Below are 26439 nucleotides of genomic sequence, written 5' to 3' on the forward strand. Positions count from 1 at the left end.
ACTGGAATGTGAAATAGAATATGGAGTGGAATGGAATTTAATGTCAAATGGAATGTGTAATGGAAGGGAATGGAAAGTGGAATCAAAAGTGGAATGGAATGGAATATAACGTGGAATGGAACGTGGTTTGGAATGGAATGGAACGTGGATGGAATAGAATGAGACTTGGAATGGAATGTGTAATGGAACGTGGAGTGCAATGTGGAAGGGAATGTGGTATGGAATGGAATTGAATGTGGAATGGAAAGTGGAATGGAATGGAAAGAAATGTGGAATGGAATGGAATTTGGAATGGAATGTAATGGAATGTGGAATGTAATGCAATGGAATGTGGAATGGAATTGAATGTTATTTGGAATGGAATGTGGAATGGAATTGAATGGAATGTGCAATAAAATAGAATGGAATGAAATGGCATGCAAAATGAAATGTGGAATGGAATATGTAATGGAATGTGGATTGGAATGTGGCATGGAATGAAGTGGAACGTGGAATGGTATGGAAAGGAACGTGGAATTGAATGGAATGGATTGTGGAATGGAACATGGAATGGAAAGCAGAATGGTACGTAGAAAAGAATGGAATGGAATATGGATTGGAATGGAATGGAATGTGGAATGGAAAGTGGAATGGAATGCAATGGAATGTGGAATGGAAAGTAGAATAAAATGGAATGGAATGTGGAAAGCAATGGAACGGAATGTGGAATGCAATGTGCGACGGAATAGAATAGAATGTGGAAAGGAAATTGGAATGCAATAGAATGTGTAATGGAAAGTGGAATGCAATGTGGAATGGAATGGATTGCAAAGTGGAATGGAAAGTGGATGGAATGTATGGAATGTGGAATTGAATGGAATTGGTTTGTATGGAATGTGGAGTGGAATGGAATGGAAAGTGAAATGGAACGTGGAATGGAAAGTGGAATGGAAGGTGGAATGGAAGGTGGAATGGAATGTGGAATGTAATGGAAGGGTGTGTGGGTTGGAATGCAATGGAATGTGGAACGGAATGGAATGGAATTGAATGGAATGTGAAATGGAATGTGGAATGGAATGTGAAATGCAATGAAGAATGGAATGTTGAATTGAATGACACGGAATGTAGAATGGAATAGAATGGAATGTGGAATGGAATGAAATGGGATGTGGAATGGAATGAAATGAGACGTGGATAGGAATTTGGAATGGAACGTGGAATGGAATGTGCAATGGAATGCGGAATGGAACGTCGAATGGAATGGAATAGAACGTGGAAGGGATCGTGGAATGGAATGGAAAGGAAAGTGTAATGGAATGCGGAATTGGTCGTGGAATGGAAAGTGAAATTGAATGGAATGGAATGTGGAATTGAATGTGGAGAGGAATGGAATGGAATGTGGAATTGAATGCGTAATGGAATGTAATGGAATGTGGAAAACAATGAGCAATGGAATCGAATGGAATGTGGAATGGAATGTGGATTGGAATGGAGGGGAATGTGGAATGGAATGGAATGCAAAGAGGAATGGAACGTGGACAGGAATGCAATGGAATTTGGAATGGAATGTGGAATGGAAAGCAATGTGGAGTGGAATGTGGAATCGAGAGTGGAATGGAATAGAATGGAACGTGGAATTTAATGTGGAATGGAACGGAATGTTATGTGGAAATTGGAATGGAATGGAATGGAATGTGGAATGGAAAGGAATGTGGAATGGAATATTGAATGGAAAGTGAAATGGAATGTGGAATGGAACGTGGAAAAGAACGTGGAATGGAATGTGGAATGGAACGTGGAATGGAATACGGAATGGAATCTGGAATGGAAAGTAATGGAATGGAAGATGGAATGGAACGTTGAATGGAATGGAATGGAACGTGGAATGCAAACTGGAATTAAATGCGGAATGGAAAGTTTAGTGGAACATGGAATGTAATGGAGTGGAACGTGAAATGGAAAGTGGAATGGAATTTGGAATGGAACGTTAAGTGGAATGTGGAATGGAATCTGGAATGGAAAGGAATAGAATGTGGAATGGAATAGAATGGAATGGAATTTGGAATGGTATGGAATGGAATGGAATTGGGAATGGAATGGAATGGAATGTTATGGAATGTGGAATGGAATGGAATACAACGCGGAATGGAACGTGGAATGGAAAGTGCAATGGAATGTGGAAAGGAAAGTGGAATGGAATGTGCAGTGGATTTGAAAGGTATGTGGAATGGAACAGAATGGAATGTTACGGAATGTGGAATGGAATGGAATACAACGCGGAATGGAACGTGGAATGGAAAGTGCAATGGAATGTGGAAAGGAAAGTGGAATGGAATGTGCAGTGGATTTGAAAGGTATGTGGAATGGAACAGAATGGAATGTTATGGAATGTGGAATGGAATGGAATACAACGCGGAATGGAACGTGGAATGGAAAGTGCAATGGAATGTGGAAAGGAAAGTGGAATGGAATGTGCAGTGGATTTGAAAGGTATGTGGAATGGAACAGAATGGAATGTGGAATGGAAAGGAATAGAATATGGAAGGGAATGGAGTGGTATGGAATGTAGAATAGAATGAAATGAAATGGAATGGAATGTTGAATGGAACGTGGAATGAAATGGAATGGATTGTGGAATGGAATGGTATGGAATGTTTAATGGAATGGAATGGACTGTGGAATGGAATGGAAAGGAATGGAATTCAGAATGGAATGGAATGGATTGAAATGAAATGTGGAATGGAATAGAATGGAATGCGGAATGGAATGGAACGGAAGGGAATGGAATGTGGAATGGAATGGAATGGAATGTGGAATGGAATGGAATAGAAGGGAATGGAATGGAATTTGGAATGGAATGGAATGGAATGGAATGGAATGCAATGCGGAATGGAGTGGAATGGATTGCGGAATGGAATAGAATGGAATGGAATGGAATGGAATTTGGAATTGAATTTACTGGAATGTTAAATGGACTGCATTGGAAAGTGGAATGAAATGGAATGGAACGTGGAATGGAATCTAGAATGGAATTCAGGTTGGAATGGAATGGAATGGAATGTGGAATTGAATAGAATAGGATGTGGAATGGAATGGAGTGGAATGTGGAATGTCATAGAATAGAACGTGGAATGGAATGTGGAAAGGAATGTGGAATGTAATGCAATGGAATGTAGAATGAAATGGAATGGAATGTGAGATGGAATGTAACGTGGAATGGAAAGGAATGGAAAGTGCATTGGAATATAAAGGAATGTGGATTGTAATGGAATATAATGTAATGGAATGTGAAATGTAATGTGAAATGGAATTTGGAATGGAATGTGAAACGTAATGAGGAATGCAATGTGGAATGCAGTGAAATGCAATGTGGAATGGAAAGGAATGGAACGTGGAATGGAATGGAGTACAACAGGTAATGGAACTTAGAAGGGAACGTGGAATGGAATGTGGAATGAAATGGAAAGGAATGTCTTCTGGAATGTGGAAAGAAATGGAATGGAAAGTGGAATGGAATGTGGAATGGAAATGAATGGAATCGAATGTGAACTGGAAGGTGGAAAGGAATGTGAAATGGAATGTGTAATGGAATGATGAATTGAATGTGTAATGTAATGGAATGGAATGTGAAATGGATTGTGGAATGGAATGTGGAATGGAATGAAATGGAAAGTGGAATGGAATGGAACGGAATGGAATTTAACGTGGAATGGAACGTGGAATGGAATGCTGAATGGAATTTAATGGAATGTGCAATGGAATGTGGAATGGAATGGAATGGAATGCTGAATGGAATGTGGAATGGAATGTGGAATGGAATGTGGAATGGAATGTGGAATGGAATGGAATGGAATGTGTAGTGGAGTGGAATGGAATGTGAAATGGAATGTGGAATAGAAGGTGGAATGGAATGTGGAATTTAATGGAATGGAATGAGGAATGGAATATGGAATGGAATGGAATGGAAAGTGAAATGGAATGTATAATGGAAAAGAATGGAAAGTGGAATGGAATTGAAAGGAATGTGAAATGGAATGTGGAAAGGAAGGTGGAATGGATCGTGGAATGGAATGGAATGGAACGTGGAATGGACTATGGAATGGAATGGTATGTAACGTGGAATGGAATGGAATGGAATGAGGAATCGAACGAGAAATGGAACTTTGAATGGAACGTGGAATGTAACGTGGAAAGGAATGTGGAATGGAACGTGGAATAAAATGGAATGCAATGCCATGGAATGGAATGCAGAATGGAATGGAATGGAACGAGGAATGGAATGGAATGGAAATCAATGCGGAATTGAATCGAATGCAAAGTAGAATGGAAAGGAATGGAACGTGGAAAGGAATCTGAAATGGAATATGGAATGGAATGTGGAATAGAATGGAATGGAAAGTGAAATGGAATGGAACGGAATGTGGAATACAATGAAATGGAATGGAATGTGGATTGGAATGTGGAATGGAATGTGGAATGGAACAGAATGTAATGTGGAATGTAACGGAATAGAATATGGAATGGAATGGAATGGAATGTGGAATGGAATGGAACATTTAATGGAATCGAACGGAATGTGGATTGGAATTGAATGCAATGTGGATTAGAATGGAATGGAATGGAATGTGAAATGGAATGTGTAATGGAATGTGGAAACGAATGTGCAATGGAATGAACTGGAACGTGGAATGGAGGGTAGCGGAACGTGGAAAGGAATGCAATGGATCGTTGTTTGGAACGTGGAATGGAATGTGGAATGGAATGTGGAATGGAACGGAATGGAATGTGAAATGGAATGTGGAGTGGAATAGAAAGGAATGTCGAATGGAATGTTGAATAGAATGGAATAGAATGTGGAATCAAATGTGGAATGGAATGGAATAGAACATGGAATGGAACGTGGAATGGAATGGAATGGAACGTGGAATGGAATGGAATGCAAAGTGGAAAGGAATGTGGAATGGAACATGGAGTGCAATGTGGAATGGAATGTGGTATCGAATGGAATTGAATGTGGAATGGAAAGTGGAAAGGAATGGAGTGGAATGTGGAACGGAATGGAATGGAATGTGGAATAGAATGGAATGAAATGGAACGTGGAATGGCATGGAATGGAATTTGGAATGGAATGGAATGAAATGTGGAATGAAATGGAAAGGAATGTGGAATGGAATTGAATGGTATGTGGAATGGAATGTGCAATGGAATTGAAGGGAATGTGCAATGGAATAGAATGGAATGAAATGGCATGAGAAATGGAATGTGTACTGGAATGTGAAATGGAACGTTGATTGCAATGTGGAATGGAATGAAGTGGAACGTGGAATGATATTGAATGGAACGTGGAATTGAATGGAATGGAATGTGGAAAGGACGGTAGAATGGAACGTGGAATGGAACGTAGAATGGAACGTGGAAAGGTATAGAATGGATTGTGGAACGGAATGGAATGGAATGTGAAATGGAAAGTGGAATGGAATGCAATGAAATGTGGAATGGAAAGTGGAATGGAATGGAAAGGAATGTGGAAAGGAATGGAATGGAATGTGGAATGCAATGTGGGATGGAATGCAATGGATGTGGAATGGAAATTTGAATGCAATGGAATGTGGAATCTAAAGAGAAATGCAATGTGGAATGGAAAGGATTGGAATGTGGAATGGAAAGTGGAATGGAATGTAATGGAATGTGGAATGGAATGGAATTGGTTTGTATGGAATGTGGAATGGAATTTGATTGAATGTGGAATGGAATGTGGAATGGAATGGAATGGAAAGTGAAATGGAACGTGGAATGGAATGTGGCATGGAACGTGGAATGTAACGTGGAATGGAATGTGGAATGTAATGGAAGTGAAAGTCGAATGAAATGGAATGGAATGTGTAATGGAATGGAATGGAATGGAATGGAAGGTGAAATGGAATCTGGAATGGAATGTGAAATGGAATGTGGAACGGAATGTGGAATTGAATGAAATGGAACGTGAATGGAATGGAATGGAACGTGGAATGAAATGAAATGGGACATGGAATGGAAGGTGGAATGAATGGTGGAATGGAATGTGGAGCGGAATGCGCAATGGAACGTGGAATGGAATGGAAAGGAACGTGGAATTGATCGTGGAATAGAATGGAAAGGAACGTGTAATGGAATGTGGAATTTGTCGTGGAATGGAATGTGGAAGGCAATGGAATGGAATGTGTTATGAAACGTGGAATGCAACGGAATGGAATGTGGAATGGAATGAGCAATGCAATTGAATGGAATGTGAAAGGAATGTGGATTGGAATGGAGGGGAATGTGGAATGTAATGGAATGGAAAGTGGAATGGAATGTGGACAGGAAAGCCTTGGAATTTGGAATGGAATGTGGAATATAAAGGAATGTGGAATGGAATGTGGAATCAAAAGTGGAATGGAATGGAATGGAACGTGAAATGTAACATGGAATGGAAGGGAAATGTATGTGGAATGGAATGTGGAATGGAAAGTGGAATGGAAATTGGAATGGAATGGAATGGAATGGAATGTGGAGTGCCATGTGGAATGGAATGTGGAATAGAATGGAATGGAATGTGGAATGTAGTCTGGAATGGAATGTAGAATGGAACGTGGAATGGAATCTGCAATGCAAAGTGGAACGGAATGTGGAAACGAATGGAATGGAACTAGGAATGGAATGTGGAAACGAATGCAATAGACCATAGAATGGAATGTGTAATGGAAAGGAATGGAATGTGCAATGGAATGTAATGGAAAGTGGAATGGAATGGAATTGAATGTGGAATGGAATGAGGAATGGAATGGAATGGAATGTAAAATGGATTGAAATGGAATGGAATGTCTAATGGAATGTGGAATGGAATTTGGAATGGAATGGAAAGGAATGTGGAATGGAATGCAATGGAATGGAAAGTGGAATGCAGTATAATGGAATGTGGAATGGAAGGGAATGTTTTGGAACGTGGAATGGAATACAATGGAATGTGGAATGTAAGGGAAAGGAATGGAATGGAATGTGGAATGGAATGAAATGGAATCTGGAATTGAAAGGAATGGAATGTGGAGTGAAATGAAATGGAATGGAACGGAATGTGGAATGGAATTGAATGGAATTTAATGTGGAATGTAATGGAATGGAATGTGGAATGGAATGGAATGGAACTGAATATGTAATGGAATGTGGAATGGAATGGAACGGAATGTCAAACGGAATGGAATGGATTGTGGAATGGAATGTGCAGTGGAGTGGAATGCAATGTGGATTGGAATGTGGAATGGAATGGATTGGAATGTGGAATGGACATGGAATGGAATGTGGACAATAACGTGGAATGGAATGTGGAATGGAATGCGGAATGGAACATGGAATGGAATGGAATGTAAAGTGGAATGGAATCGAAAGGATTGTGAAATGGAATGGAATGGAATGAGGAATGCAATGTGGAATTGGTGGGAATTTGGAAAGGAATGGAACAGAATGGAATGTGGAGTAGAATGGAATGGAATGTGGAATGTAGTGGTAACGAATGTTGAGTGGAATGGAATGGAATACGGAATGGAATGGAATGGAATGTCGAATGCAATGGAATGCGATGGAATGGAATGGGATGTGGAATGGAATGGAAATTGGAAAGGAATGGAATGATATGGAGTGGAATGCAATGTGGAATGGATTGGAATGGAATGTGGAGTTGAATGGAATGGAATGGAATTCAATGGAAAGTGGAATGGAATGGAATATGAAATGGAATGCAAAGGAATGACGAATGGAATGTAACGGAGTGTGGAATGAAATGGAATGGAATGTGGAAAGAATTGGAACAGAATTGAAGTAAATGGAACCTGGAGTGGAACGGAATGTGAAATGGAATGTAATGGAAATAGGAATGGAATGTAAAGGAATGTGGATCCGAATGTGGAATAGAAGGGAAAGGAATATGGAATGGAATGGAATTTAACGTGGAATTTAATGTGAAATGGAATAGAATGGAACGTGGAAAGGAAAGTAATGGAATGTGGAGTGGAATGGAATGGAATGTGGAAAGGAACGTGTAAGGTAATAGAATGGAATGTGGAATGGAATGGAATGGAATGTTACATGGAATGTTGAATGGAATGTGCCATGGAAAGTAACGGAAAGAGGAATGCAATGTTGAATGGAATGGAAAGGAAAGGAATGGAATGTGGCATGGAAAGTAATCGAATGTGAAATGGAATGTGGAATGGAATGGAAAGGAAACTAGAAAAGAATGGAAAGGAATGTGGAATGCAAAGTGGGATGGAATGGAATGGAAAGTGGATGGAAAGTTTAATGCAATGGAATGTGGAATGGAAGGTGGAATGCAATGTGGAATGGAATGGAAAATGGAATGTGGAATGGAATGTGTAATAGAATATAATGGAATGTGGAATAGAATGGAATTGTTTTGTCTGGAAGGCGGAATGGAATGGAATACTATGTGGAATGAAATGTGGATTGGAATGGAATGGAACGTGAAATGGAACGTGGAATGGAACGTGTAATGGAACGTGGAAAGGAACGTGGAATGGAATGTGGAATGTAATGGAAGGGAATGTGTATTGGAAAGGAATGGAACGCTGAATGGAATCTGTAATGGAATGGAATGGAAATAAATGGAATGTGGAATGGAATGGAATGGAATGTGGAATGGAAAAGAATGGAATGTGGAATGGAATGGTATGGAATATGGAATGGAATGGAATTGAAAGGAATGCTGAATGGAATGGAGTGGAATCTGGAATGGAATGGAATGGAATGTGGAATGGAATATGGAATGGAATGGAAAGGATTGTGAAATGAAATGGAATGGAATGTGGAATGGAGTCTGGAATGGAATGTGGAATGGAATCTGAAATGGAAAGTGGAATGGAACGGAATGGAATGGAATGTGTAATGGAATGGAATATAATTTGAAAAGGAATGGAAGGGAATGGAATGGAATTAAATGGAACTTTTAACGGAATGGAATGAGAAATGGAATGGAATGGAATGAGGAATGCAATGTAATGAAATGTGGAATGAAATGGGATGGAATGTCGAATGGAATGTGGAATGAAATGAAATGGAATTGGAATGGAATGTGTAATTGAATGGAATGGAACGTTGTATGGAATGGAAAGTAATTTGGAATGGAATGTGGAATGGAAAGTGGAATTGAATTTATTGGAATGTGAAATGGAATTGAATGGAATATGGAATGGATTGTGGAATGGAATGGAGTGTGGAATGGATCGCTGAAAGGAAAGTGGACTAGAACGTGTAATGGAACGTGAAAGGGAATGGAATGGAATGTTTGGGAAAGTGGAATGGAAAGTGGAATGGAATGGAGTCGAACGAGAAATGAAATGTTGAATGGAATGAAAAGAGGAATGGAATAGAAATGAATGGAATGTGGAATGGAATGGAATGGATCGTGGAATGGAACACGGAATGGAACGTGAAATGAAATGGAATGAAATGTGGAATGGAATGTCTAATGAAATTCAATGGAATGTGGTATGGAATGAGAAATTGAATGGAATGGAATGTGGAAGGGAATGTGGAATGCAATGAATTGGAATGTGCAATGGATTGTGGAATGGAATGGAATGGAATGGAATGTGGAATTGAATGGAATGTGGAATGTAATGGAATGGGGAATTCAATGTAATGGAATGGAATGTGGAAAGGAATGGAATGGAATAGAATGTGGAATGGAATGGGATGCATTGTGGAATGGACTCTAGAATGGAATGTAATGAAATGTGAAATCGAATGGAATATGGAATGGAATGTAGAATGGAATGGAATGGAATGTGGAATGGAATGCGGAATGGAATGAAATGGGAAGCGGAATGGAATGTGGAATGGATAGGAATGGAATCTTTATTGGAATGCCATGGAATGTGGAATGGAATTAAATGGAATGTGTAATGGAATGGAGTGGAATATGCAATGGAATGCAATGGAATGGAATTGAACGTGGAATGGAATGTGGAATGGACAGTGGAATGCATTGGAATGGAATGTGGAATGGAATGGAATGGAAGGTGAAATGGAATGGAATGGATTGGAATGGAATATGGAATGTAATGGAATGGAATGTGGAATGGAATGGAATGGAATATGGAATGGAATGGAATGGAATGGAATGCGGAAGAGAATGGAATGGAAAGGAATGGAATGGAATGTGAAATGGACTGGAAATTAATGTGGAATGGAACGGAATGCAATGTTGAATGGAATTTGGAATGGAATGGGATGGAATCTGGAATAGAATGTGGAATGGAATACAATGGAATGGAATGTGGAATGGAATGGAATATAAAATATGGAAAAAAATGGAATTGAAGATGGAGTGGAATGGAAAGGAATGTGGAATGGAATGTATACGGTAATGAATGGAATGTGGAACGGAATGCAGAATGGAATGGAATGGAATGAGGAATGGAATAGAATGGAATGTGGAATGGATTGTGGAATGGAATGGAATGGAATGTGGATTGCAATGGAATGGAATGTGGAAAGGAATATAATGGAATGTGGAATGGAATGGAATGGAATGTGGAAGGGAATTGAATGGTGTGTGGAATGAAATAGAAAGGAATTTGGAATGATATTGAATGGAATGGTATGGAATGTGGAATGGAATGTGGAATGGAATGTAATGGAATGTGCAGTGGATTGTGGAATGGAATGGAATGCAATGTGACATGCAATACGGAATGGAAAGGAATGGAATGTGGAATGGAATGTGGAATGGAATGGAATGGATTGAAGAATGGAATATGCAATGGAATGGAATGCACTGTGGAATGGAATGAGGAATTGAATGTGGAATGGAACGTGGAATGCAAAGGAATGGAATGTGGAATGGAACGTGTAATGGTATTGAGTGGAACGTAGAAGTGAACACGGAATGTAATGGAATGGAACTTTGAGTGCAGTGTGGAATGGAATACGGAATGGAATGTGGAAAGGAATGTGGAATGGAATGGATCGGAATGTGCAATGGAATGGAGTGGAACGTAGAATGGAATGTGGAATGGAATGGAACGGAATGTAGAATGTAATGTGGAATGCAATTGAATGGAATGGAAAGTAATGTGTGATGGAATTGAATGGAATGTGGAAAAGAATTTAATGGAATGTGTAATGGATTGTTGAATTCAGTGGAAAGGAATGTGGATTGGAATGTTCAGTAGAATGGAATGGAATGGGGAATGCAATGGTGTTGAACGGAGTGAGGAATGCAATGGAAAGGATTGTCGAATGGAGAATGGAATGGAATGGGATGCAAAGTGGAATGGAATGTGGAATGGAATGGATTGGAATGTGGAATGGAATGTGGAAAAGAATGAGAAACAGAATTGAATGGAATGTGGAATGGAATGTGGAATGAAATGGATTGAAATGTGGAATGGAATGTGGAATGGAATAGAAAGAAATTGATTGGAATGTGGAATACAATGTGGAATGGAATGGAATGGAATGGAATGTGGAATAGAATGGAATGGAATGTGGAATGGAATGGAATGGAATGGAATCTGCAATGGAGAGGAAAGGATTGCGGAAAGGAATATGGAATGGAATGGGATACAATGTGGAATGGAATCTGCAATGAAATGAAATGGAATTTGGAATGGAATGTGGAATGGAATGGAATGGAAGGGAAAGTGGAATAGAATGGAATGGAATGGAATGTGGAATGGAATGGGATGGAACGGAATGTGGAATGGAATGCAATGGAATGGATTGTGGAATGGATTGTTGAAAGGAATGGAATGGAATGCGGAATGGATTGTTGAAGGAACTGAAACGGAATGTGGAATGGAATGTGTAGTGGAATTGAATGGAATGTGGAATGGAATGGAGTGGAATGCAATGTGGAAAGGAAAGGAAAGGATTGTCGAATGGAATTTGGAATGTAATGTGATGCAAAGTGGAAAGAAATGTGTAAAGGAATGGATTGGAATGTGAAATGGAATGTGGAATAGAATGAGAAATAGAATTGAATAGAATGTGGAATGGAATGAGGGATGAAATGGATTGGAATATGGAAAGGAATGTGGAATGGAATGGAATGGAATGTGGAATGCAATGGATTGGAATGTGGAATTCGATGGAATGGAATGGAATGTTAAATGGAATGGAATGGAATGGAATGTACAATGGAATGGAAAGGATTGCAGAATGGGATATGGAATGGAATCGCATGCCATGTGGAATGGAATGTGGAATGAAATTTAATGGAATGTGGAATGGAATGGAATGGAATTTGGAATGCAATGGATTGGAACGTGGAATTCGATGGAATGGAATGGAATGTGGAATGGAATGGAATGGAATGGAATGTGCAATGGAATGGAAACGATTGCAGAATGGGATATGGAATGGAATGGCATGCCATGTGGAATGGAATGTGGAATGAAATGGAATGGAATGTGGAATGGAATGTGGAATGTAATGGAATGGAATGTGGAATGGATTGGAATGGAATGGAATTTAAAATGGAATGGAAAGGAAAATAATGTGGAATGGAATGGAATGGAATGGAAAAAAATGTGGAATGGAATGGAATGGAATGGAATGGAATGTGAAATGGAATGTAACGGAATGTAGAATGGAATGTGGAATGGAATGGGATGGAATGTGGAATAGAATGTGGCTGTAATGGAATGGAAAGGAATGTGGAAATGAATGTGCAATGGAATGTGGAATGGAATTGAATGGAATGTGGAAGGTAATGGAATTGAATGTGGAAAGGAATGGATTGGAATGTGGAATGGAACGAATGGAACATGGAATGGCATGGAATGGAATGTGGAATGCAATTGAATATAATGGAATCGAATGTGGAATGTAATTGAATGGAATGTGGAATGGAATTTGCAAAGGAAAGTGGAATGGAATTGAATGGAATGTGGAATGGAAAGTGGAAAGGAATGGAATGGAATGTCGAATGGATTGTTGGATATAATGGAACGGAATGTGGAATAGAATGTGGAGTGGAATTGAATGGAATGTGAAATGCAATGGAATGGACTGACAAAAGGAATGGAATGGAAAGGAATTTAATGTGGAATGGAATGCGGAATTGAATAGAATGGAATGGGGAATGGAATGTGGAATGGAATGGAAACGAATGTAGAATGGAATGGAAAGGTTATGGAATGGAATGTAGAAAGGAAAGGAATGGAATGTGGAATGAAGTGCGGAATGGAATGGAATGGAATGCGGAATGGAATGTGGAATGGATTGGAATGGAATGTTTGATGGAATGCCATGGAACGTGGTAAGGAATTGAATGGGATGTGTAATGGAATGGGTTGGAATGTGGAATGGAAATCAATGGAATGTAATGGAATGTGCAATGGAAACTGGAATGGAATGGAATGGAATTTGGAATGGAATGAAATGAAATGTGAAATGGAATGGAATGGAATTTTATGTGGAATAGAATGGAATAGAATGTGGAATGAAACCGAATGGAATACGGAATGGAATGGAATGGAATGGAATGTGGAATAGAATGGAATTGAATTGAATGGAATGGAATGTGGAAAGGAATGGAAATTAATGTTGCATGAAATGGAATGGAATTTGGAATGCAATGCGATGGAATGTGGATTGGAATGTGGAATGGAATCGAATGGAATGGAATGTGGTAAGGAATTGAATGGGATGTGTAATGGAATGGGGTGGAATGTGGAATGGAAATCAATGGAATGTAATGGAATGTGCAATGGAAACTGGAATGAAATGGAATGGAATTTGGAATGGAATGGAATGGAATTTGGAATGGAATGAAATGGAATGTGAAATGGAATGGAATGGAATTTTATGTGGAATAGAATGGAATAAAATGTGGAATGAAACCGAAGGGAATACGGAATGGAATGGAATGGAATGGAATGTGGAATAGAATGGAATTGAATTGAATGGAATGGAATGTGGAAAGGAATGGAAATTAATGTTGCATGAAATGGAATGGAATTTGGAATGCAATGCGATGGAATGTGGATTGGAATGTGGAATGGAATCGAATGGAATGGAATGTGGAATAGAATGGATTATAATGGAATACGGAACCGAATGCAATTGAATGTGGAACGGAAAGTAGTGGAATGAGAATGGATGGTTGAAAGTAGTGGAATGGAATATGGAATAGAATGTGGAATGGAATTGAATGTAATGTGGCATGGAATGTGGAATGGAATGGAATGGTATGTGGAATGGAATGGAATGGAATGTGGAAAGGAATGGAATGGAATATGGAATGGAACAGAATGGAATGTAGAATGGAATTGAATGGAATGTGGTATGAAATGGAAAGGAATGTGGAAAGAAATTGAATGGAATGGAATGGAAAGTGGAATGGAATGTGCAATGGAATGGAATTTGGAATGGATAGTGTAATGGAATGGAATGGAATGTGGCATGGAATGTGGAATAGTAAGGAATGGAATGTGGAATGGAAAGTGGAATGGAATGGAATGGAATCTAGAATGGATTATGCAATGTAATGGAATGGAATGTGGAATGGAATGTGGAATTTAACGTGGAATGGAATGTGGAATGCAAACGAATGGAATGTGGAATGGAATGTGGAATGGAATGCAGTGGAAAGTTTAATGGAACGCCGAATGGAAACGAATGGAAGTTTGAGTGCAATGTGGAATGGAATGTCGAATGGAACGCAGAAAGGAACGTGGAATAGATTGGAATGGAACGTGGAATGAAATTTGGAATGGAATGTGGAATGTAATGTGGAAAGGATGTGGAATGGAATTGTATGGCATTTGGAATGGATTCGAATTGAACGTGGAATGGAACGTGAAATGGAACGTGGAAAGGAATGGAACGTAATCTAGAAAATAATGTGGAAGGCAATTGAATGGAATGGAAAGGAATGTGGAATGGAACTGAAGGGAATGTTGAATGGAATGTGGAATGGAAACTGGAATGGAATGGAATGGAATGTGGAATGGAACTTGGACAGGAATGGAATGCAATGTTGAATTGATTGTTGAATGTAATGGAACGGACTGTGTAATGATATGTGGAGTGGAATGGAATGGAATGTGGAATGGAATGGAATGGACTCAGGAATGGATAGGGAGGGAATGGCATTTAATGTGGAATGCAATGTGGAATGGAATGGACTTGCATGTTGAATGGAATGCAATGGAATGTGGAATGAAATGGAATGGAATGTAGAATGGAATGGAATGGTATATGGAATGGAATATAGAATGGAATGGAAAGGAATGTGGAATGGAATGCGGATTGAAATGGAATGCGGAATGGAATATGGAATGGATAGGAATGGAATATCTAATGGAATGCCATGGAATGAGGTAAGGAATTGAATGGAATGTGTAATGAAATGGAGTGGAATGTGCAATGGAATGCAATGGAATGGAATGGAATGTGGAATGGAAAGTATAATGGAAAGTGGAATGGAATGTAATGGAGTGTGGAACGGAATGGAATAGAATGTGAAATGGAATGGAATGAAATGGAAAGTGGAAGGAGATGGAATGGAATGTGGCATGGAATGGAATGGAATATGGAATGGAATGTAATGGAATGGAATGTGGAATAGAATGGAATGGAATGGAATGGAATGGAATGGAATGGAATGTGGATTGAAATGGAAATAAATGTGGAATGAAATGGATTGGAATGTTGAATAGAATTTGGAATGGAATGAGATGGAATGTGGAATGGAATGTGGAGTGGAACGGAATAAAATGGAATATGAAACCGAACGCAACTGAATGTTGAACGGAATGGAATGGAATACAAATGGAATGTAGATGCTAATAGAATGGAGTGTAGAATGGAATGTGGAATGGAATGGAATGGAAGGTGGAATGCAATAGAATGGATTGTGGAATGTAATATAATGGAATGTGGCATTGAATGTGGAATGGAAAGTGGCATGGAATGGAACAGAATGTTGAAAGAATGGAATGGAATGTGGAATGGAATGCAATGGAATGTGGAACGGAATGGAATCGAATTTGGAATGGAATTGAATGGAATATGGAATGAAATGGGAAGGAATGTGGAATTAAATTGAATGGAATGTAATGGAGTGCAGAATGGAAAGTGGAATGGAACGGAATGGCACGTGGAATGGATTGTGGAATGGAATGGAATGGAAAGTTTAATGGAATTTGGAATTGAATGTGGAATGGAACTTGGAATGGAATGGAGGGGAACGTGGAAAGGATCAGGAATGGGATGGAATGGAACTCTGAGTGCAATGTGGAACGGAATGTGGAATGGATCGTGGAATGGATTGGAATGGAATGTGGAATGAAATGTGGAATGGAACGTGGAATTAAATGTGGAAAGGAATGTGGAATGGAATGTGGAATGAAACAGAATGGAATGTGGAAAGGAAAGTGGAATGTAATGGAATGGAATGTGGAAAGGAATGAAAAGGAATGTGGAATGGATTGTTGAATGGAATGGAAAGGAATGTGGAATGGAATGTAATGTGGAATGGAATGGAATGTTCTGAGGAATGGAATAGAATGGAATGGAATTTATTGTGGAACGCAATGTGGAATGGAAAGGAATGGAATGCAATGGACTGGAATGGAATGTGGAATGGAATGGAAAGGAATGTAGAATGGAATGGAACAGAATGTAGAATGGATTGGAATATTGAATGGAATGTTGAATGGAATGCCATGGAATGTGGAAAGGAATTGAATGGAATGTGTAATGGAATGGAGTGGAATGTGCAATGGAGTGCAATGGAATGGAAGGGAATGCGGAATGGAATGTGGAATGGGATGGAACCGAATGTGCAATGGAATTGAATGGAATGGATTGGAATGTGGAATGGAATGGAATGGAATGTGGAATGAAATGGAGTGGTATATGGAATGGAATCGAATGGAATGGAATGTGGAATAGAATGGAATCGAATGGAATGGAATGAAATGTGGAACAGAACGGAATGGAATGGAATAGAATGGCATGTGGAATGAAATGGAGTGGAATAAGGAATGGAATCGAATGGAATGGAATGTGAAATAGAATGGAATGGAATGGAATGGAATGAAATGTGGAATGGAATGGAAATTAATGTGGAATGTAATGAGATTGAACGTCAAATGCAATGTGGAATGGAATCGAATGGAATGGAATTTGGAATGGAATTGAATATAATGGAATATGGAACCGAATGGAATTGAATGTGGAACGGAATGGAATGGAATGTGAAATGGAATGTAGAAAGGAATGGAATGGAATGTGGAATGGAATGTGGAAAGGAATAAAATAGAATGCGGAATGGAACGTGGAAAGGAAAGTGGAATGGAATGTGCAATAGAATGGAATGGAATATGAAACCGAATGTAGAATGGAATGGAATGGAATGTGGAATGGAATGTGGAATGAAATGGAATGGAATGTGGAATGGAATGGAAAGGAATGTGGAAAGGAATGTGGAATGGAATGGAATGGAGGGAGGAATGCAATGAGGAATGGAATATAATGTGGAATGGAATGTGGAATGGAATGTGGAATGGAACGTGGAATAGAACTTGGAAATGAGTGTGGAATGGAATGTGGAATGGAACGTGGAATGGAACGTGCAATGGAAGGTGGAATGGAACGTGAAATGGAATGGAATGGATTCCGGAATGGATTGGGGAATGGAATGGGGAATGGAATGTGTAATGGAATGGGGAATTGAGTGCGGAATTGAATGGAATGGAACGTGGAATTGATTGTGGAAAGGAATGTGGAATGGAACGGAATGGAATGTGGAATGGAACGTGTAATGTAATGCAATGGAATGTGGAATGGAACGTCGAATGGAAAGAAATGGAATTCAACGGAATTTGGAATGGAATGTGGAATATAATCTGGATTGGAATGTGGAAAGCAATGGAATGGAATGTTGAATGGTTTGTGGAATGGAATGGTATGAAATGTGGAATGGAATGCGGTATGGAAGGTAGAATGGAACGTCGAATGGAACGTGGAATGTAATGGATTGGAATGTGGAATGCAATGTGGAATGGAATGTGGAATGGAGTGTGAAATGAAATGGAATGTGGAATGCAATGTGGAATGGAAAGGAATGGTATGTTTAAATGGAAAGCTATGTGTAATGGAATATGGACTGGAATGGAATGCAATGTGGAAGGGAATGTGGAATGGAATGGAATGGAACTTGGAATGGAACGTGGAATGGAACGTGGAATGGAATGTGGAATGGAATGGAATCTGTAATGTAAGGGAATGGAATGCGGAATGGAATGTGGAATGGAATGGAATGGAAAGGAATGGGAAGTGGAATGCAATGAAGTGGAAAGTGGAGGGGAATGGAATAGAACTTGGAATGCAATGTGGAATGGAACGTGGAATGGAAGGTGGAATGGAATGGAATGGAATGTGGAATGGAAGAGAATGGAAATTGGAATGGAACGTGGAATAGAACGTGGAATGCCACGTGAAGTGGAATGTGGAATGGAATGTGGAATTGAATGGAATGGACTGTGGAATGGAGTGGAATGGAATGTGGAATGGAATGGAATTTAGAATGTAATGGAATGTAGTGTAATGCGGAGAGGAATGGAATGGAATGTGGAATATAATGGAATGGAATGCGGAATGGAATGGAAGGGAATGTGGAAGAGAAAGGAATGGAATGGAATGGGGAATGGAATGGAATGTGGAATATAATGGAATGGTATGTGGAATGGAATACTGAATGGAATGTGGAATTGAATGTAAGGGAATGTGGAATGGAATGGAATGGAATATGGAATTGAATGGAATGGAATGGAATGGAAGGTGAAACTTAATGTGGAATGGAATGTGAAAAGGAATGTGGAATGGAATGTGAAAAGGAATGTGGAATGGAATGTGCAACAGGATGAAATCGAACGTGGAATGCAATGGAATGGAAAGTAGAATGGAATGGAATAGAAAGTGGAATGGAACGTGGAATGGAAGATAGAATGGAACGTGGAATGGAATGTGGAATGAAAGTGGAATGGAATGTAATTGAATGTGGAATGGAATGGAAGGGAATGTGGGATGGAATGTGGAATAGATTGTGGAATGGAACGGATTGGAATGTGGAATGGAAAGTGGAATGGAATGTGGAAGGGAACGCGGAATGTGGAACGGGACGAAATTTAACGTTGAGTGCAATGGAATGGAACGTAAAATTGAATGGAATAGAACGTGGACTGCAACGTGGAATGGAACATAGAATGGAACGTGGAATAGAATGTGGAATGAAAGTGGAATGGAATGCAATTTAATGTGGAATGGAATGGAATGGATTGTGGAATGGAATGTGGAATGTAACGTGGAACAGAATGGAAGGGAAAGTGTAATGGAATGGAATGGAAAGTGGAAAGTTATGGAATGGAATTCGGAGTGGAATGTGAAATAGAACGGAATGTAATGTGGAACTGACTGTAGAATGGAATGTGAAAGGGAATGTAGAATGCAATGTGGAATGGAATGTGGATTTTAATGTGGAATGAAATAGAATGGAATGCGTAATGGAACGTGGAATGGAATGTAATGTAATGTGGAATTGACTGTGGAATGCAATGGAATGGAATGTTGAATGGAATGTGGAATTGAATGGAATGGAATTTAGAATGGAATGTGAAAAGGAATGTGGAATGGAATGGAATATGGAATGGAACATGGAATGGAATGTGGAATGGAATGTGGAATGGAATGGAAAGGAATGGAATTGAATGTGGAATAGAATGGAATGGAATGCAATGTGAAATGGAATGGAAAGCAATGTGGAATAAATGAAGTTGAATTTGGAATGGAATGGAATGGAATGGAATGTGGAATGGCATAGAATGTGGAATGTAATCAAATGGAATGGAATGTGAAACGGAATGGAATGGAATGTGAAATGGAATGGAATGCCATGTGTAATGGAATGGAATGTAATCGAATGTGGACTGGAATGTGGAATGGAACGTGGACTGCAATGTGGAGTGGATTGGTATTGAATGTGTAATGCAACGTGCAACAGAAAGGAATGGCATGTGAAATAGGACCTGGAATGTAAGGAGGAATGGAACGTGGAATAGAACTTGGAATGGAATGGATAGGAATGTAGAATGGAATGTGGAATGGAATGGAATGGAATGTGGAATGGAAAGTGGAATGGAAAGAAATTGAATGTGGAAAGGAATGTGGAAAGCAGTGTGGAATGGAATGTAATGGAATATGGAATGGAATGTGGAATGGAATGTGGAATGGAATGTGGAATGGAACGGAATGGAATGTGGAATGGAATGTGAAATGGAATGGAATGCAATGTGGAATGGAACGTCGAAAGCAATGGATTGGAAAGTGGAATGGAACTTGGAATTGAATGGGAAGGAACGTGTAATGGAATGTGGAATGGAAAGAGGAATCAACCGTGGAATGGAACGTGGAATGGAATGGAATGGATAGTGGAATGGATTGTGGAATGGAACACGGAATTTTCTATGGAATGTAAAGTGGATTGCATAGGAATGGAATGTGGAAATGAATGGAATGGGATGTGCAGTGGAACGGAATGGTGTGTGGAATAGAATGTGGAATTGAATGGAATAGAATCCGTAATGAAATGGAATGGAATGGTGTGGAATGTGGAATGGAAAGGAATGGAATGGATCATGGAATGGAACGTGGAATGGAACATGCAACGAAATGTGGAATGCCATGAAATGGAATGTAGAATCGAAGGGAATGGAATGTGGAATGGAATGTGGAATGGAATGGACTGGATTGGAACGGAATGGAATGTGGAATGGAATGGAATGGAATGTGGAATGGAACTTAATTGAATGTGGAATGGAATGGAATGCGGAATGGAATGGAATGGAATGTGGAATGGAATGTAATCGAATGGAAAGAATGTTTAATTGAATGGAATGGGAAGTGGAATGGAATGGAATCAAATGGGTAACAGAATGGGTAATGGAAAGGAATGGAAGGTGGAATGGAATGTGAAATTTAATCTGGAATGGAACATGAAATGGAATGAAATGGAATGTGGAATGCAATGGAATGGAATGTTGAATTGAAAAGAATGGAATGTGGAATGGAATGTGCAATGAAACGTGGAATGGAAGTGGAATGGAATAGAATGGAACGTGGAAAGGAATGGATTGGATCTTGGAATGAAATGTGGCATGGAATGGAATGGAATGAGGAATGGAATGTGCAATGGAGTGTGTAATGGAATGTAATGTAATGTGGAAAGTAATTTGAAGTTGAAAGGTATTGAATGTGGTATGGAATGGAATGGAACGTGAAATTAAACTTGGAATGGAAAGGAATGTTATGTGGAATGGAATGTTGAATGGAATGTGGAATGGAATGTGGAATGGAATGGAATGGGATGTGGAATGGAATATGGAATCCAATGGAAAGGAATCTGTACAGCAAAGTGGAATGGAAAGTAATGCAATGTGGAATGGAATGGAATGGAATGAGGAATGGAGTGTGGAATGGAATGGAATGGCATGTGGAAATGAATGGAATGGAATGTGGAATGAAATGGAATGGAAACTGCAATAGAATGTGGAACGGAATGTGGAATGGAATGTGGAATGGAATGGAATGGAATCTGGAATGGAATGAAATGGAATGTGGAACAAAATGGAATGGAATGGATTGGGAATGGAATGGAATGGAATGTGGAATGCAACGGAATGGAATCAAATGAGGAAATGAATGGAATGGAATGTGTAATGGAAATGAATGGAATGTGGAATGCAATGGAATGGAATGAAATGAGGAATTGAATGGAATGGAATGAGGAATGGAATGTAATGGAATGTGGAATGGAATGGAATAGAACGTGCAATGGAATATGGAATGGACTGGAATGGAATATTGAATGAAATGAAATGGAACTTGGAATAACATGTGGAATGAAATGTGGAATGGAAAGTGGAATGGGATGGAATGGAACGTGGAATGGAATGGAATGGAATGCAGAATGAAATGGAATAGAATGGAATGGAATGCGGAATAGAATGGAATGGAATGTGGATTGCAATGGAATGGAATGAAATGTGGAATTGAATGGAATGGAAAGTGGAATGGAATGTGGAATGGAATAGAAGGTGGGATGGAATGGAATGGAATGTGGAATCGAATGTTGAATGGAATGTTGAATAAAATGTAGAATGCAATAGAATGGAATGCGGAATGGGACATGGAATGGAATGCAATAGAACGTGGAATGGAAATTGGAATGGAACTTGTAATGGAACGTGGAATCGAAAGTGGAATGGAACGTGGCATGAAATGTGAAACGGAATGTGGAATGGAATGGAATGGAAGTGGAAATCACAGTCGAATTGAATGGAATGGAACGTCGAATGGAAGGTGGAATAGAATGTGGAATGGAATGTGGAATGGAAAGGGGAAAGGAATGGAATGGATCGTGGAATGTAACGTGGAATGGAATGGAATGCAAAATGTAATGGAATGTGGAATGGAATGTGGAAGGGAAAGTGGAATGGAACGTGGAATGTAATGGAAAGGAACGTGGCATAGAATGGAATGGAACGTGGAATGCAATTTGGAATGGAATGTGGAATGGGACGTGGAAAGGAATGGAATGCAATTTGGAATGGAAAGTGGAATGGAATATCGAATGGAATGAAATGGTATTTGGAATGTAATGTATAATGGAATGTGGAATGTAATGTGGTTTGGAACGGAATGGAATGTGGAATGGAATGGAATGGAACGAGGAATGGATTACGGACTGGAATGTAAACGAATGTGCATGGAATGTGGAATGGAAAGGAATGGAATGTGAATTGGAAAGTGGAATGGAATGAGGAATGGAATGTGGAGAGGAATGCAATGGAATGTGGAATGTAATGAGGAATGGAACGGAATGGAATTTGGAATGGAATGTGAAAAGGAATGTGGAATGGAATGTGGAATGGCATGGAAAGGAATGTGGAATGCAATGTAGAATGGAACGGAATGGAATGTGGAATGGAATGGAATGGAATGTGGAATGGAATGTGGAATGGAAACGAATGGCATGAGGAGTGGAATGGAATGGAAGGTGGAATGAAATGGAATGGAACATGGATTAGAATATGGAATGGAATGTGGAATGGAATGTGGAATTGAATGGAATGGAATGTAAAATGGAATGGAATGGAATGTGGAATAGAAAGGAATGGAATAGAACGGAATGGCAATGGAATGGAATGGAATGAGGAATGCATTGGAATGTAAGGAAATGAGGAATTGAATGGAAAGGAATAGGGAATGAAATGAAATGGAATGTAGAATGGACTATCGAATGGAATGGAACAGAATATGGAAAGAAAAGTAATGGAACGTGGAATAGAATGTGGAATGGAATCGAATGGAATGTGGAATGGAATGGAACGTGGAATGGAATGTGAAATGGAATGTGGAATGGGATGTGGAATGGAATGTGGAATGGAATGGAATGGAATCTGGAACTGAACAGAATGGAATGTGGAATACAATGGAATGGAATGGAATGTGGAATGGAATGGAATGTGGAATGCAATGTGGAATGGATTGTGAAATGGAATGCAATGGAAGGTGGTATGGAATGGAAAGGAATGTGGATTGGAATGCAATGTAAAGTGGGATGGATTGGAAAGTGAAGTGGAATGTGGACTGGAATGTGAAATGGAATGTGGAAAGGAATGTGGATTGGAATGTAGAATGGAGTGAAATGAAATGTGGAAAGGCATAGAATGGAATGTTTAATGGAACGAGGAATGGAAACTACAATTGAAAGTGGAATGGAGTGTAATGGAAAGTGGAATGGAATGTGCAATGGAATGTGGAATGGAACGTGGAATTGAACGTGGAAATGTATGTGGAATGGAATGGAATTGAATGTGTAATGTAATGTGCAGTGGAATATGTTATAGAATGGAATGTGGAGTGGAATGTGGAGTGGAATGAAATGGAATATGGAATGGAAAGCCGTGCAATGTGGAGTGGAATGTGGAGTGAAATGGTTAGAATGTGGAATGGAATGTGGAATCGAATGTGCAATGGATTGTGGATTGGAAAGTGGAATTGAAAGTGGAATAGAAAGTGCAATGGAAAGTGGAATGGAATGGAAAGGTATGTGGAATAGAACGTGGAATTGAATGGAATGGAATGTGGAATGGAAAGTAGAATGTAAAATTTAATGGAAGGTGGAATGGAATGTGGAATGGAATGGAATGGAATGTGGAATGGAATGGAATGGAATATGGAATGGAATGGCATGGAATGTGGAATGGAATGTGAAATGGAATGTGGAATGGAACAGAATGGAATGTGGAATGGAATGTGGAATGGAATGTGGAATAGAATGGAATGGAATGTGGAATGGAATGTGGAATGGAATTTGTAAAGAACGGAATGGAATGTGGAAGGGTATGTGGAATTCAAAGTGAAATGGAAAGGAATGGAATATGGAATGGAACTTGGAATGAAATGGGATGGACATGGAAGGGAATGTGTAATGGATCGTGTACTGGAATGGAATTGAACGTGCAATGTAATGTGGAAAAGTATGTGGAAAGGAAAGGAATGGAATATGGAATAGAATGTGGAATGGAATGGAATGGCATGTGGAATGAAATGGAATGCAATGTGAAAAGGAATGTGGAATGGAATGTGGAATGGAATGTGGAATGGAATGCAATGTGGAATGGAATGTGGAATGGAATGTGAAATGGAATGGAATGGATCGGGGAACAGAATTTGGAATGGAACATGGAATGGAATGCAGAATAGAATGGAATGGATTGTGAAATGGAAAGTGCAGTGAAATGGAATGGAATGTGGAATGTAACGTGGAATGGAATGGAATGGAATGGAATGAGGAATGGAATGTGCAATGGAATGTGGAGTGGAATGGAATGGAATGTGGAATGGATCGTGGAATGGAATGTAATGGAATGTGGAAAGGAAATTGTAATGGAAAGTGCAAAGGAATGGAAAGGAATGTGAAACGGAATGTAGAATGGAATGGAATGGAATGTGGAAAGGAATGGAATGGAATGTGGAATGGAATATGGAATGGAATGGAATGGAATGTGGAATGGAATGGAATGGAGGGAGGAATGCAATGTGAAATGGAATGTGGAATGGAATGGAATGGAATGTGGAATGGAACGTGGAATGTAATGGAAATGAACGTGGAATGTAACTTGGAAATGAAAGTGGAATGGAATGTGTAATGGAATGTAGAATGAAATGTGCAATGGAATGTGGAAATGAACGTGGAATGGAATAGAATGGATTCTGGAATGGATTGTGCAGTGGAATGTGGATTGTAATGGAATGGAATGGGTAATGGAATGTGTAATGGAATAGGGAATGCAAAGGAATGAAACGTGGAATGGAGTGTGGAATGGAACTTGGAATGGAACTTGGAATATAATGTGGAAGGAATGGGGAATGGAATGGAATGGAATGTGGAATGTAATGGATTGTAATATGGAATGGAATATGGAATGGATTGCAATGGAATGTGGAATATAATGTGGATTGGAATGGAATGCAATGCCAGGTGGATTGTAATGTAATGGAATATGCAATGGAATGGAATTGAATGTGGAATGGAATGGAATGGAATGCGCAATGGAATGGAATAGAATGTGGAATGGAATTGATGGGTATGTGAAATGGAATGAAATGGAATGTGGAATGGAATGTGCAATGGAATGTGGAATGGAATGTGCAATGGAATGGAATGGAATGTGGAATTGAATGGAATGGAATGTGGAATGGTATGGAAAGGAATGTGGAATGAAATGTTTAATTGAATGGAATGGAAAGTGGAATGGAATGTGGTCTGGAATGGAATGGAAAGTGGAAGGGAATGTGGAATGGAATGGAACGGAATGAAATGAAATTTGGAATGGAATGCAATTTAATGGAATAGAAAGGAATGTGGAATGGAAAGGAATGCGTAACGGAATGTAATGGAATGCGGAATGGAATGGAATGGAATGTGGAATAGAAAGCGCAATGTGTTGTGGAATGGTATGTGGAATGGAACGGAATGGAATGAGGAATGGGATCTGGAAAGGATTCTGGAATGGAATGTGGAATGGAGTGTGGAACGGAATGTTGAATGGAATGGAATAGATTGTGGAATGGAATGTTGAATGGAGTGTGGAATGGAAAGGAATGCAATGTGGAATGGAATGTGGATGTAACGGAATGGAATGTGGAATGGAATGTAGAATGTAGTGTGGAAGGGAATGTGGAATGGAACCGAATGGAAAGTGGAATAGAATGTGGAAGGGAATGTGGAATTGAATGGAATGGATTGTGGAATGGAATGGTTTGGAAGATGGAATGGAATGTGGAATTGAATGAGGAATGGAGTGGAATGGAATGTGGAATGGAATGTGCAATGGAATGGAATGGAAC

This window comes from Pongo pygmaeus, chromosome 12 (genome assembly GCF_028885625.2).
Source record: "Pongo pygmaeus isolate AG05252 chromosome 12, NHGRI_mPonPyg2-v2.0_pri, whole genome shotgun sequence".
Taxonomy (NCBI): Eukaryota; Metazoa; Chordata; class Mammalia; order Primates; family Hominidae; genus Pongo; species Pongo pygmaeus.